Source organism: Rhinolophus sinicus, chromosome 7 (genome assembly GCF_057876585.1).
Source record: "Rhinolophus sinicus isolate RSI-liver-muscle chromosome 7, RSI-T2T, whole genome shotgun sequence".
NCBI lineage: Eukaryota > Metazoa > Chordata > Mammalia > Chiroptera > Rhinolophidae > Rhinolophus > Rhinolophus sinicus.
Genome location: NC_142507.1, coordinates 55,621,957 through 55,634,141, shown reverse-complemented (window position 1 = coordinate 55,634,141; position 12,185 = coordinate 55,621,957). Strand labels below are relative to the sequence as shown.

The following is a 12,185-nucleotide window of genomic DNA, read 5'->3' as shown; positions in this document are numbered from 1 at the left end:
TGCCAGTGGCTGTCACTTCACAGGGACACCACAGGCCTCAGGTAAAATGACTCTCCCAAGGGCTGACTGGTTGTCAGAGGCAACAGGACCAAAACCTGCTTCAAAGCAGTGGGTGGAGGGTGACCCCTGGGGTGACACAGGCAGGGAGCAGCTCTTCCCAGGGTAAAGCCCCCCTGTGCCCACCACCGATAGGTGTCATCACTGCCCCCTGACACCCCCAGAAAGCCCAGCCCTGCTCTGGTCACCACCCCTCCCTAAGGCCCCTGTGGCTCCCCACACCACAGGAGAGGGTGCCCAGGGGCCAGCCCCACCAGTGTCCAGCCTCATGGCCTCTGTTGCTGCGCTCCCATCACACTGAACAGCCGCTGCCCCCCCCCCCCGGCGTTTCACCACACAGCCCCCCTGCCCGGGCCACCCCTGGGATGCCCAGGTCCTACTCAAGCTTCCCGGCCAGCAGCCTCTTCCAGAAAGCTCCGTCAGTGACGCCAGGCCTCACCCACTCCTCCCTGCCCTCCACCACGGACCCCCAGGCCCCCAGCCCAAAGGAGACCAGAGCTGTTCTCCGCAGTTCTGCGTGTGCTGAGGCCAGCTCCAAACTAGACACGGACCCACACTTCCGGAGACCCCAGCCCAAGGCTTGGTGCCAGGGTCCCCCTCTGGGGGCAGGTGGGACTAACCCAGAAGCTCACAGCCCCTGGAACACCGCAAGTCTGATGGACTGATCGGTGATGGGACCCCACCTGTGATTGCCGGCTTGTGAGTGTGGTACCCCACTGGGCTAGGACCCCCCATTCTTACTCCTCTCCGAGCCTCCATTAGCGGGTCCGCTGCCCCCCCCCCCCATGTCCCATCCCATCCGTAGCCATTATGTTTTTGTTAAGGTCCAGCTTCCTCACTGGACTGGAACTGTGGGGTCAGGGCACTTCTCTGCCTCCCTCCTCCCCCACTGTCCCCAGCACCCCAGCAGCACAGGCACACGGAGCAGTCGCATGACAGACCCTGAGATCCCACCTTACCCCAGCAGGCCTGGCCCTCACTCTGTGGGGAACGGGAAAGAGTAATGTCAGGGGGCTGTGGCTCCCCCCCTCACCCCACAGCAGAACGGGCCTTCCTTCCAGGGCCCCTACAACACAACGTTGGTGAGAGGATGGAAGGTAGGGTTCAGAAAGAACTTCCGGGGCAGCCCGGTGGCTCAGGCGGTTCGAGCTCCATGCTCCTAACTCCAAAGGCTGCCGGAAGGCTGCCGGTTCGATTCCCACATGGGCCAGTGGGCTCTCAACCACAAGGTTGCCAGTTCAATTGCTCTAGTCCCACAAGGGATGGTAGGCTCCGCCCCCTGCATCTAAGATTGAACGCGGCACCTTGAGCTGAGCTGCAGCTGAGCTCCCGGATGGCCCAGTTGGTTGGAGCGTGTCCTCTCAACCACAAGGTTGTCGGTTCGACTCCCACAGGGGATGGTGGGCTGCTCCCCCTGCAACTAGCAATGGCAACTGGACCTGGAGCTGAGCTGCGCCCTCCACAACTAAGACTGAAAGGACAACAACTTGAAGCTGAACAGCACCCTCCACAATTAAGATTGAAAGGACAACAACTTGACTTGGAAAAAAGTCCTGGAAGTACACACTGTTCCCCAATAAAGTCCTGTTCCCCTTCCCCAATAAAATCTTAAAAGAAGAAAAAAAAAAGAGTCTGGCCATTAATCTAAGAAAATAAAATTCCATTAGAAAAAAAAAAAGAAAGAAAGAACTTCCGTGGTTGGTTACAGAGCGAAGGCGGCTGCAGACCTAGCCTCTGACCCTGGCGGGAATTACTCAGGGCTGTCCAGTTCATCTGTGCATCTCACTGTCCACCACACCTCCTCCTAAACACAGGGATGGGCTCCGACGCCACTGTTTTGGGGGTACAGTGGGAGGTGAGGCAGGAGAGGCCCCAGGAGGGGCCGCCCCCCCAACCCCGTGCTGTTTCTCTCTGGAGACCTCCATCCTGCCACAGGTGGGCATTGGAATACCAGTCACCACCCCTTTTTCAGTGTACACTGTGGGTAGATCCTTTCTTTTCATTCTCTCAGCAATCCTAGAAAGTAGCTGCTATTATGCCTCCCATTTTATAGATGAAGAAATTCTCCAGGGAGGTTAAGGCATCTGCCCCAGGTCACACAGCCAGCCAGCCTCAGGGTGGGCTCTGGACCAGGTTTATGGAGCTCCAAAGCCTGCGCGCCCTTCTAGGTCCTCCTCTCCCTGTGCTTTCTTTCCGTCTTCTGACTGTCCGTCTTTCCTTCTGTGTGCCCCCCCCTTCCTGTTCTTCCTCTGGGTCTCTGCTCTGTTTTTCTAAGTCGGCCTTTTTTCCCTCCAGGCCTTGTTGTTTTCCAGGAGTTTCTAGGTCTCTGTCTCTCTGTATCTCTTCTGTCTGTCTCTTGTCCCCTGCCTTCTCTTCCTCCTCCCGCTGGCTTCTCCCCAAAGACCATCTGCCAGGAGTGCAGCCAACACCCTCCTCAAGTCAAGATGGGCCCCAGGGCCCTGAGGCACCCCAGGAACCCACTTTCCCAAGACCACTGGAAGAGGAGGCGGGGGGCAGCTGGCTGGAGGCCTGGCCTCAGCCACTCCCCAGCCACTGTGTGTGTGGGGGGCGGGGGAGGGAGGCGGGCAGGGAGCAGACAGCAGCCCAGTGACCTCTATCGCTGTCCAGGTTTCCGATTGGTGGATGGGGCTGCCTGGAGAGCCAGTTTCCTCTTCTGGGAAAGTCTGATAGGGAATGGGGGACAGTGGGGAAACAGATGCCAACTTGGGCTTCACCTCCCAGTGAAGACAGAAAGGCAGAGAGGTGAGCCTGGCCACCCGGCCAGCTCCTAGGCAGCAGTGCAGGTAGCCCCAACTGCTGCGGCAAGTATGGCAGCTAGATTCTGGGAGACCTCAGGGTGACAGAGGCAGTAGCAGGGGAGAGGTGACAGGACAGCTGCCCCAACACACTGGCTCACATACAGGTCCTATATCATGGACTGGGGTGGGGTGGGGTTCAGTGAACAGCTCCCCAACCCCAGGCCCAGCTTAGGCCTGGGTTCAGAGCCGACCTCTTGCCCAGTCTTGCCAGGAGCAGAGAGGGCTGAAGCCGAGGTCTGGCCGAGCCTGGGAACCTCGGGCCAGCACAAGCTGTTCCCATCCCCGGGGATTGGGGTCACAGCCCAGCCCCGGGAGAGGCCACTCATAAAAGGCCAGGAAGCTAGAGATGGGGGGTGGGGGATGGCTGTGGGCCTGGGCTCCTGAAGCTGGACCTGCCCCCCACCTCACACACAACCCCCCCATACACACACCAGCCTTGATGTCAGCACTACCTCGGGTGACCCCCCCAGCCCACGCGGCTGAGGACGCAGGTACCTGAGGCCTTTAGACAACTTCCTAGTCCTCAAATCTGGCAGAACTCTGAGCGCCAGGGACCTGCAAACATCGGTTCTTTCCCTACACCCTCCTCCAACATCGGTCCTGGCAGGGAGAGGGGCCACACTGACGCTGAACACTGACCAGGCACTGTCGGCAGCAGGAGACATGGTTTTGCTGGTCTAAGCCTACAACACCCCAAGGCGCAGGCAGTGTGTGTTACTATTTCCCTTCTAGAAGTGAGACACCCAGGCACAGAGCTTCAGTCTCCTGACCAAGGTCCTACAGCTAGTAAGGAGCAAGTCCAGATTCCAACTCGCCACCTTGACTCCCACGTGGGTGCTCTTCACAGCTCCCTTCAGCCAAGTAGGGGACCTGGTACCCTTATCTCTCCAGCCTGGGCCGGGCGGCAGGGGAGGCTGCCCGGGGCTCCCGCAGTCACCGCAGGGCATCTGTACGTCGTGGACCTGTTGCTTTATTGGGGATGGCAACCCCGCTCCCCTGGCCCCTCTCCACTGTGCCACCCCTTCGCGTCTCTGTCCCCACTCCTCGCCCAGGAGGCTCGGACTCCAGTCCGGAGGGGACCTCGGAGTGCGCACGCCCTGCCCTGGGGCGGGGGCGCGCAGTCACTCACCTGCTTGGGGTCCTATCTCTTCGTGGGCCTGGGGTGGGGACCGCCAGGGAGGCCCGGAGGACAGGACGGGGGTCCCCAGCCCGACTGCGGAGCGGCGGGAGCCTAAGGCTGTGGCTGGCGGGCGGTGAGGCGCGGAGGGGCGGGGGCAGGAAGGAGGTGGGACTCGGGCCGCGCCGCGGCAGGAAGTTTTGACAAGGAAACCGGGAGCCGGGGGCGGAGAGATGCAGAGGACCCGGGCGGGGACCGGCTCTGGGGTGGGACCGCAGAGGTCGAGCGGCGCCGGCTCTCGGCCGCCGGGACCGGAGCCCAGCGGGACGAGAACGGCGAGGAGCTCGTGACTGCAAAGTGGGCTTGCGGAGCGGGTCCTCGAGATGGCATCTTGCCAGGGCGGCCAACGACCGTGACCCCATTCCAGACAAGCCGGGGGCCGACCGGCCGCACCCGGGCTGGGAGAGGCGTCGGGGGGACCGCCTGGTCCCGCTCCGGGTTCCTAAGCACCCAGGGCTGCTGTGGTCAAGGGCAGCCGCCTCCGCCGAGCGCCACCTGGCGGCCAGCGTCCACCTCGCACAGCTCGCACCGCCGACCTGGGCGCAGGTGCTCGCTCCCGAAGTCGTCAACCTGGTCCCCACCCTTCTTAGGGCACCCGTATCAGTCTGTCTGATCGGAGGGGACAGACAATTTTACAACATTTGCCGTCATCATCACCAGCCCTTTATGTGTATTGCTTCCTCTAATCCTTAACCCGAGATTCGTTCCCTTTACACGGTGACACGGATGTCCCGCGTCTTACGACACTAGTAAGGCAGAAGCGTAATTTGAACCCAGGCCTGTGGTCCCTCTGCAAACCACCGCCTGCGACAGAAAAAGCTGCCGGAAGACCAACACAGGGGCAGTCCTCCGTGGAGGCTTTTAAAAATCAGCTTTATTGAGGTAGAATAGACATCTGGTAAAAAAAAAAAAAATGTACCCACTTAAAAGTGTACTGTTCCATGACGGTTGTTTAGATTTTATTTATTGAGGTAAAATATCCATAACACAAAATTTACCATTTTAACCACTTTTAAGTGCCCAGTTCAGAGGCACTAAGTACCTTAATATTGTACAACCATCAATCACCTCTGTCCATGTCCAGAAGATTTTCATCACCCCAAACTGGAACTCTGTCCCCATTAAACACTAACTCCCCATTCTCCCCCCACCCCCAGCCCCTGGTGACGGCTATGCTACTTTCCCTCTGAATTTGCCCACTCTGGGCCCCTCACATATGTGGAATCATACAGTATTGTGTCCTTTTGTGTCTGGCTCATTTCACTCTGTTCGATGGCTTAGCTGGATGAGTTTCAGCAAATGTGTTCTTTTGTGTAACCACCAGCCCAGTCAAAAAACACAACATCTCCCTCTCCCCCCATATTTCCCTGTGCCCTTTTGCAGATCATGCTGCACCCCAACTCCATCCTCCCCCAAAACCAACCCCTATGAAGTCGCTGATCTGCTCTCCTTTACTGTAGGTTTGTTTGTTCCAGAATTTCATATGTGACTCATACAATATGCACTCATTTGTGTCTGCCTTCTTTGTCTCGGCCATGAGGCTTTTCCATAGCTCATCGCTTCTGTAGCTGTCCCTTGTATCGTGTACCCACATTTGTCTTTACACCAGTTGATGCCACCGGGTGTTTCCAGTTTGGCTACTATGCATACAACTACTGTGAATGTTTGTGTAAAGTCTTGTGTGGACATACGTGTTCATTTATCTTGGTAGCTACCTGGAAGTGGGGTTGCTGGGTTATGAATTCTTTGTGTATTCTGGTTTCAAGTCCGTTGTCAATCATATGCATTGAGAATATTTTCTATCTGAGAGACAAGCATGCGTTGTTTAGTTTGGTGCTGGAGAGGTGGAAGGTGCTGGGGAGATGCGGATTGGATCATGTTGCCCACTTTGGGTAAGGAAAGGAGGCAAGGTGGGACGATGCTTTTCCTGACTTAAGTGCCACCAAAAGTCTCCAGCAGGGGGCAGCAGAAACCAGAGCACAGCTCCAGGGCCTGGAGGCCAAAGACCATCGAGTTGCAGCATGTCAGAGGCCAGAGAGGCCTTATGCAACCCTTTCAGGTGTCCAAGGGGGAGACTGAGGATGAGACAAGAGGAATGGGAGCTCCTGCCTGCCTTCGCCTGGCTCACTTGTTCTCCTCCTTGCTCATTCAGCTCAACTGCCCTTTATCTGGGAGTCTTTCCAGCCTCTGCCCCTCCTTCCCCACCATACTCTTCTGCATATGAAAGTTTAACTTGCCTCTGTCCCTAGACTGAGACTGAGGCCAGCTCACAGTGCTTCGTGATCCCAGGGCCTGGCACAAAGGGAATGCTCCATGAACGTGCGCGTGAATGGCTGTCACCCCGTCAATGTTCCTCCAGCAATGGGTCCCCCAACAAGCTCCTGCACCCAGCCCTACAGCTGGAAGGGGACAGGAAGTCCCCTGTTGCCTCCCAGGGAGGCCCAAGGTCCGCATTCACCCTTTTGTTCAACATGCACTCGTTTTGTGTTTCCCTGGTGCCCAGGATACAGAGGAAATTACATGACCGTGTTGATGGCAACTGCTGAGTTTTACTGAACAAACCCTACTGAGTGCCAAGCACTCTTTTAAGACCTTTATATTTAATAACTTATAATAACTTATTACGGGGAGAAATAAAGGTTTCCTGTCCTCTACGAGCTGACATGCTAGTTGGGGAAAGACTCAAATATTCATTCAGTCATTGAATAAAGATTAGTTGAGCACCTACTATGTGCAGGCATTGGGGCTATAGCTGTGAACAAAAGAGACACAAATCTCTGCCCAAATGGGGAAAGTAAAAATATGAAGCTTACGTTCTAGTAGTGGTGCTGCTGGAGAGATGTGTAACTTAAATCAGTAAGATCAAGACATTAGGTGATGGTAAGTGCTATCCTAAAACATAAAGAGAAACAAAATGGGGCAGGGGGATAAGGAACATTAGGGGTGCCCTTTTGGAAGGGTGCTCATGGAAAGCCTCACTGGAAGTGTAACCTCCAGATGAAGACCTAAAGGAGGTGAAGGAGGGAGCCACGCAGATTTCTGGGGGCAAAATCCTTCCAGGCAGGGGAAGAGTGAGTACAAAGGCCCTGAGGCTAGAGCCTGTGCCACGGTCAAAGACTAGATGGGAGACTGGAGCCCGGTGAGTGACAGGAGCATTGCATGGTGGAGATATCGCGACGGAGCTGTGATGGGGCCAATCCCGCAGGGCCTTGGGGGCGTGGTGAGGCTGTGGAGTCTGTCCCGCCCGCCCTGGGGAGCCCCTAGAGGATTCTGAACAGACCGACAGGGTGCAAGTCAGGCTACGGGAATTGCTGTTGTGTTGAGAATGGGCTATAGGGGGCATGGTGGCAGCAGGGGACGCTCCAGGTGAGCAGAACTGGTGGCTGGGACCAGGGGCGCTGCAACAGAAAGCGTGGGCTCAGAACACAGTAGAGCATTGACAGAGGGGCACTCGGGGGCAGCGTGTGGGAGCCCTTCCCTCCAGGCTGTGAAGGGGTGCTGACGAGGCCTAGCGGCAGCTGGGGACAGCACCCTGAAGCTTGAGCACGAGGCTGGTCTCTCTCGGACACACAGCTCACCTCAGCAGGCCAGGGGTCAGCTCCCCACCTGCCACGCCCTGTCTCACCCAGCCCTACTAAGTGCTCACCAGAAACCGGACAGAGCGAGGGTGGCTGCCCTGGGCAGGAGCTGCAAGGAGCAGCCAGAGCCTCTCAGAAAAGCCCGGAAGGATGGAGCACGCCTGTCCCTGCCTCTCCAACCAGGCTGGGGGTACGTGCTTGGCAAAGATGATGATGGTCAGGATGACCCACTCTTGCAGGACGTGCCCAGCTGACCCCCTCTCTCACCCTCCCGCTCGTGTGCGTTGGGGGTGCTGAAAGATAAGCTATGACCCCCAGGTGCCCACCTTCCAGCCTGGCTTGCCCTCCCTATTTCCAGCTCCCAGGTCCCTGCCCCTGGGTGGTCCCTGGCCTGGATCTGCCCACAGGCCCCCCACTCCCCCCGCTCCGTCTCCTGGCCCTGCCTATGGTCTGCTGGCCAGTCTGCCTGGCACTCAAGCATCCCCCTCCACTCTAGCTGTAATCACAGCTCAGCCCAGACCCCCCTCCTGTGAATAACTGGGGCTGATTTAGGGGCTATCAGGGGAGGGGGGGCTAATGGAGTTCGTGGGGGGCCGCCCTGGTGATGAGGGGAAGGTTGAGAGGCAATTAGCAGGGCTGACAGCCTAGGGAATCACCTAATGCGTGCCGCCTGCCGCAATAAGGGCCAGTGAAACCTTTGGGGGGGCTGCCCCACCCCCAAATCCAAGGTGGACTTGGGGAGGGATCCTGGCCCTCCCTCAGCAGGAGGTCAGAGGGCAGACAGCAGCAGGGACTTCCAGAAAAACAAGGCGGGGGTGGGGGTGGAGAGAGGCTGACAGGATGAGTCAGGAGCTCCTGGTGCCCCATAGCCCCCCACTGGCCAACACACACTCACACACACACAAATACAACACACACAAGCACACTCACACACAGTGCCCCAGCTGAATCCTATCCCTCGCTGGGGACCAGATTCTGATTAATACCAACATTAGCCCTGAACACGCTCCCCTCCTGGCCTTGCCGTCATTAATTACCTCCTCTCCAGCCCAGCACAGGGGAAGCCAGCTCCTCTGGGGCCAAAGAACCAGGTCTGACCCCAGCCCAAGAAGCCACTCCTGCCCCCTCCTCCCCACTTCCGAAGAAAAAGAGAAGAGAGGAAGAAAGTAATCAGAGGAAAGAAGGAAGGAAGCAGGGAGGGGAGAGTGTGTCCCCCTGTCCCCAGCACCCCCACATCTCTCTGTCTGCAGTGCTCACCCCTTGAAGTTTTGCTTCAGTCTAAGTGCCATCCCCACCCCTGGAGGCGGTCAGCCAAAAGCTGAAGAGCCTGTGGCTGGGCGGCTGGGCAGCTGGGCGAGGGGCCACCCTGGAGAGGACAGCCAGACCCCGGACCCCACCCGTGCCGACATGGGACCGGGGATTTGCTGAGACGTGTGCAGAGAGCCACAAACCTCCACACAGGGCCTGTCACATACAAACACAAAAGCACACACTCTGGGACCAAAGTCACCCTGGGGGTGAGAAGCAGGCAACTCCACTGCTAGGTGCCACCCACCAGAAGAGGCAGGGACAGCTGCTTGAAGACTGGCAGGGAAGGTGTCAGCGCACCAGCTGTTACTGGGGCACGCTCTGCCTCCATGACGGGCTCGGGGGGGCAGCTACTTGTATATGAACCTCAGGACAGTGATCTCTGCCTTCTCCCCCTCGTGCTGCCATCTTGAATCTCTCCCTCCCCGTCTGTCTCCCTCCCTCTGTCTCTCCCTCTCTCTCTGTCTCATGCACACATATGCACTCACGCACGCACATTAAAGCAAAGGGTAGAGAAATGAAGCTAAGCCCACATCCACCCCGGAGTCTGCTCCTTGCCCAGGACACCACAGCCTAACTCTGCTCTCAACCCCTCTGCCTCCAGAGCCCTTACCTCCCCAATTCTGTCTCCCTGTCTTCATTTGAAAAGACCCAGGCAGCCCCCTCCCACCTCCTATCGGCTGGAGGCTTCATGAGGTTCCTGAGCCCCTCCCGTCACCCCCAGGAGCCCCCTTAGAAGACCAAGTGAGCCTGGAGACCCCACAATCAATACTCCTCAAAGATGAGGACGCTAATAACTCTCTCCCCTCTTGTCCCCACCTCTTGCCTACATTAGCTCTGACCACAGGCCCAGGCAGCTGGGACGTGCCATGGGCGGGCCTGCAGCGGACTAACCCCTTCAGGTCCAGGTGGGAAGCTGGAGGCAGCAAATGGACGCAGGAAGGGCTTCTGGACACTCAGGAATGACAGGCCAAGTGAGGGACGAGAGACAAAGCCTCGGAAGCACCCTCTATGGAGACATTGGAGGCCTGCCTCAGTCTGTGAGGACGTGTGACCTCAGAAGCACCCTATGGGGGTGCCAAGGTCCGGGTCTAATCCTGAGGGCTGCCCAGAGGAGGTGAGCTGGGAGGGAAGTTCCCACTGGGCAAAATCAGGGCTCAGGTAACTGGAGTTGACAACGGCAGGCCAGGCAGTCGGAGGGGGCGCTCTGGCCCTGCCCCCCTGCCCTACGGGGCTTTTCCTGTTGGAGTAGCTCAGAGTCCTACAGGCCACAGCCCTTCAGAGGGAGGAAGGGGTCCCTCACCTCACACACCCAACAGGCAGGTCCTCTGGAGCAGTGCAGCTGGAGGGGTGCTGGGGACCAGGGGACACGAGCTTCTCTTCTGTGAGCCCTATCACCCCAAAACATATCCCTGCCAGCCTGTCCTGCCCCACCCCCAAAGACCAGGGCCTGGACTGGGGGCGCTCAAAGCCTGTGGTAGAACCAAGAGGAAGAGGAGGAGGAAGACGGAGGCCTGGGAAGGAGAGTGACACAAACCGCAGACACCCAGAGCAGCTACGACAGGCCAGGCTCTTGGAAAAGCTGCACACACGAGCTGAGCCGTGTTTGAACCTCCCAGCAGCCCTCTGAGGTCAGCACTATTTTATCCCTGTTTTGTAGAGGACACTAAGGCACAGAAAGGTTGAGTAACTTGCTCACATCACACAGCAGGCAAGTGCAGGGCCAGGCACTCTGCTCCAGAGTCTAGAAGCTTCAGCTCCAGGGAAGCCAGCCCTGGAAGAGCAAGGACCCAGGTTAGCAGGAGGCGGAGCCTCCGACTGGACGTAGGGCTGTCAGTCAAACGCACAGCCTGGGCTCTGCTCCCCCAGTGTGTGCTCTCCCTTTTCTCTGTGCCCCTTGCATACACAGCCTGTCCCCCTGCACTGCCCTGGGCCGTCTGTCTCCGTGCCCCTCCTTGCCCTCTGAGGACGGTCCCTGCAGCTCTGACCCTGCCTCATCTGTCCCTCCAGGCTCCAGAGCTGTCCTCCCCAGCACCCCAGAGCCCAAGCGGCTCAAATTTTCCATCTTGGAGGGGGAGGACAGTCGGAGCTGGATGGGGCGGGGACAGAGAGAGCCGGTCCGGGAGGGGCTGATGAGAGGAGCAGTGGACCCAGCTCCCTCCTCGGGGGCTGGGCTGCTTCAGCCTGGCAGTAGCTGGAAGTCCAGCTTCCTGGCTCCTGGCTCCTCGGGCTGTCACCCCTCCCCCACTGGGCAGCCTGTCCAAGGCCACTTTAGGAATTTGGCAAGACAGGCTCAGTCTGGCTGGTAGTTAGAGAGCCCAGGGCCTCTGGAGTCTGGAGTTCTCTCTGGGACCCCTCTTCGTCTTGGGGGTTCCAGGGGGCACAGGACATTCTCTCCCAGACAGCCCAGGACACTGCCTGCACTGTTCCTGGAAACCAGAACACACTCTGCTCTCCTTGCGGGAATCTAGCCCCTGAGGGGGCAGGACAGGGAGGAAGCTGGGGCTGCTTAGAAAGGCTGATGGGGTCAGGATGGCCTGGACCCTGGGTTCTCCAGAGAGTCCGCCCCCAGGTGGGGGGGCCTGGGAAGCCCCACTGGCTTCTGCCCCTCACCCCTCTCCAGTGGGTATGGAGGAGCTGGCAGAGCTTCCTCAGACAGGGGCCTGTAGGTTCGTCCTTCCTGGGTGCCCAGGCACTATCTTTCTGAGCCTCTATCTTCCAGCCCAACAGCCATTTCCGAGAGGGAGGGGCCCATGCCAGGTCTGGGGGGCCCAGATGTCTGATCCCCACAGCTTCAGGTTGCTGTCCCTGTCCCAGCTCCCCATGGGGTCCTCAGGGTCCCAGTCCACTGGTCCCCTGCAGGCATCCATCTCCGCTCCTGGTGTATGTGGGGTGCAGCTAATGGACTTGGCACGGCCAGGAGGTAATTAACAGGGAGGGGGCGCCATGAATGACAATGAAATCCAGCAGCTATGAGTGATAGAGGCTGTGAGTGTGCCTGTGGGTGTGCTATGCTGCCCATCAGGGGGGCTGGTGGTGTGGGGCGAGCACCCTCGTCCCCACCCAGGACAAAGTCCAGCCCAGATCGCCTGAAGGGGGCCAAGTGACTGGCTTCCCCTCTGGACCCAGGTCGATGAAAGCTATCCAGTTCCCTCTCCATGCCCTCCCGGAATTTTCCCTGCTCTGTCCTAACCTTGTTCCCAGAACCCCTCACCTCATCTGCCCAGCTTTTCCAGTAAGACCTCC

At 58.4% G+C, this 12,185-nt stretch overlaps 1 protein-coding gene across 5 annotated transcripts in view; it reads right to left on the bottom strand.

Moving 5' to 3' along the window:
• PEAR1 (platelet endothelial aggregation receptor 1) overlaps nucleotides 1-12,185 on the bottom strand; it is a 31,070-nt gene that overhangs the window by 15,597 nt on the left and 3,288 nt on the right. For 2 of the 5 annotated variants that reach the window (XM_019711185.3, XM_019711186.3), the window contains exon 1: nucleotides 4,006-4,213. The exons of 1 other annotated variant lie outside the window; for it this stretch is intronic. The gene's annotated coding sequence lies outside the window, so the exon portion shown is untranslated. Of the gene's footprint in view, nucleotides 1-4,005; nucleotides 4,226-12,185 lie in introns of those variants that run through there. 2 more of the 5 variants (XM_088799692.1, XM_088799690.1) reach the window with 2 other exon arrangements.